The sequence below is a fragment of the Diachasma alloeum genome, unplaced genomic scaffold (genome assembly GCF_001412515.2).
Source record: "Diachasma alloeum isolate Michigan unplaced genomic scaffold, Dall2.0 Dall_scaffold_00178, whole genome shotgun sequence".
NCBI lineage: Eukaryota > Metazoa > Arthropoda > Insecta > Hymenoptera > Braconidae > Diachasma > Diachasma alloeum.
This window is the reverse complement of record NW_021680344.1, coordinates 2,556,087-2,559,355: the sequence shown is the minus strand read 5'-3', so window position 1 is coordinate 2,559,355 and position 3,269 is coordinate 2,556,087.

The following is a 3,269-nucleotide window of genomic DNA, read 5'->3' as shown; positions in this document are numbered from 1 at the left end:
AAAATAAGGTAGATTTATTATTTAAATAATTTATTTTAATAAGTTATTTATTATAATCATTTATTATTATATTATTTATTATAAGTTATTTATTACTTATGTTAAATTATTGTGTTAGAAAAATTATTAATAAAGTGTCATAAATAAATAATTAAAATTTTTTGTTCATTAACAATAAATAAAGTTTAAAAATCCGCAAATTGCATGAAATTGCCGTTGATAATTTGAAATAGTCTCGCAGGTGTGAATCCGGAATGAAAAATAATCCGGAATGGCTCGGGGATCGATGCGAAACTCCACTAAATTCTCCAGAACGAATACGCGGAAAAAAGTGTCACCGTTCGACGACAGACGTTGGTGTAGTGTGAAAAAGTTGTACATGGATAAATCTCGAACGACGGTAGCGACTTTTTACAACCGTCCCAAGGAACATACAGGAAAGTCGTGGGGTTTTTTTTCCCTCCTCCCTTCTTCGATTTTTTTTCCATCCCCCATTGTTCCGTTGTCCGGTGAAACTTGCGACTCAACGTCAGAGATTGAATTTTCCTACCTCCGGACACGTACTGGAATCGTTTATGGTTTTCCCGCTCCACTCTCCACCGAGTTATTCTTGGCGTTAACGATCACTCGGTTTGCACCAGTTGATCGTATTCTCCGCGACCTTCCGGGGGGGCTTCAACGCTCCGCAGGGAGATATCCACGGACTGGCCTTGGAACTAAAATCTGGAGATTCCACCATTTACAACAGTTTCGAATTCTAATTGTAGTTTAATTCACTAGTTCAGGAAGAAATCAGGTCTTTTTTTGGGGTTGAGGAGAAAAGTTGAGATGAGGGATTCGGGACAAGGTTTCTCACTCTTTGCGAATGAAACTTTCGGGAAAATTTACCTTTTAAAAATATTCACGTAACGTTGTCTTTCTCCTATTCTATTCGGTTACGATTTAAGGATATCCAAGGATCTTTTACCGTTTTTTTTCAATAAATAATTGAAATTTTTTAAACTTTCGGAAGCTTCATTTTCTTAGGCATGACATCGATTTCTAGTAAAATTCTAAATATGAATAAATTTGTTACAATTCACCCGGTAAAATTGTTCTTTTGAATCAAATAAAGATTTATTCATAACAAAAAAACATTTATTTAATATACACCAAATTTCGAATAACTTTTTTTATTTAATTAAAAAAAACTTTGTTTGGGACTATTTACGTAAACTTATTCATTTGATGTGAATAAATAATTTTTCTGAGAGTTCCGAATAAATAATTTGCATAAAAAATTCAATTTATTTTATCTTTTTCTAAAAGTAAAAAAATGGTTCAGACCTGGAAAGTTTAAATAATAAAATCATTGTAAAATGTCTTGAAACTTGAGGTCTAATGGGGCTCAAATGAAAGCTCTGATGTTCGATTACAAAAGTAGCAAAGCATTTGAGTGGAGAAAAAATAGCCAAAGCGCTTGGATATCCAAGCGTAAGAACACAATAAAAAGCGTTCAAGATGTTCCACTGATGTCAGCAAGTGACTGAAAAAAAACGATAATAATTACTGGATAATACACGACGATTTCAGGGTCATTGTCGACGCAAATGAGGATGGAGGGGCCCCTCGTGAACAATTTCTTGCATCGGGGCTGATGTTGTTGTATCGGGGGGTGATTGATGAAGCTCGTCGATTTATCACCTGTTGGGGCGACAAAAAATTGAATTTCGCCGTGATTAAGTGGTCGACGCAGTTGCAATCGTTAAGTGATTACAAAAAATCTCACAAAGTATATGTAATCAATCAATTGTGTTTACTAAATTGTTCATATGAAGTATTCATTCGCGTCACGAATTCTATTTATTTTTTCGATAGAATATTTTGCATTGAACATTTTTAGTGAGAAAAACTAATAAGTTATTATTAACTAAATAATCAATTTAATACAATTTCAATCCAATTTTCTATCGAATTCATTGGAGAATTGTATTGGATTTTTATTGGAATTCTATAAGACTTTGGCCGATTTTATTGAAGAATTCCGCAGTTTTTTTAATTAAAAGTGTTCAATAATAACTCTTTCATAGAAAAAGTCAGTAGAATTTCATCTTTCTATACTTTTCTTATTGACATATTTTCTCCAAAAATTCCTTGACATAAATTTTCCATTTTCAGCTCTGTTTTTCTTTTATATTCATTTAAAAAATCCAACAGAAACACTTGAAAAATTTGAGCCAATAAATTTCTATAGAAATTATCTCAATAGAATAAATTGTATAGATGAAGTGAATTCTATTAATTTTTGCCACAGAATATTTTCCATTGAACATTTCTATTCAGAAAAAATGCACAGATAAGCTGCGGAATGTTTCAGTAGTATCGCCGAAAAACTAATAGAAACTTCAATCGAAATTCAATAGAATTTCCCACCGAATTCACGGTTTTTCTATAAAATTCCTTCGTGCGTGCCACAGAGTTTGAGATAAGGTCCAACTCCTTCGCAAAACCGAAGTTATCAGCAACTTCAGATTGTGTTTAGGGTTTTGAGAAGGTATGTCGACACGAGTCAAACTCACGTCGACCTTCGGCAAACCAGCGCCGACTATCGAGGACCCTCCGGCGACAATTGCCTGTACCACCTCGATATTGCTCCCAGCTTCCCGCCTAATGACGATGCGTGATATTGACCGCGGGGTTAATGAAGATTCGATAAACGTTAGCTCCCACCTACATTCTGGGTAAATACACTGTACTCCATTACTGGAGAGGTTGGCTTGTCTCTCTATAGTATATTTCGCGTTGAGTGCCTCGCCTTTGGCTCAGCCTGCCAACCTCGCACGCGTCGAAAACCCCTGCAGCACTACACGGAGAGAAAAGTACGAGAAAAATTACCGTGCACGCACAGTAAAGTATTGACCAATAAAAAAAATTAGGGTCAACTAGAAACAACGTAACATTATATATTTAGGGAATTTAATTGCAATGAAATTAAATAACTCAACGTTTATATTTATGCATAATAAATTCACTCAATTCATGATTTTCCCTTGAATGATGGTTCACAAATGAGACCGTCGTACTTGATATTCATGGTTCCAAGTTTCCTCAAAAAAAAGTTGGACATGAACTGGTACACCGGCCTTGAACAGAAACTTTTGTATCCTCTCCCTCTCATGTCCCTCAATTCGCTGGCATACACCACTGTTCGACGGACAATTTACGACCTCGTCCCTATTCTCCCGAATTTCAAGACCACTGGGCAACGATCAAGACGATCCCCACCCCCT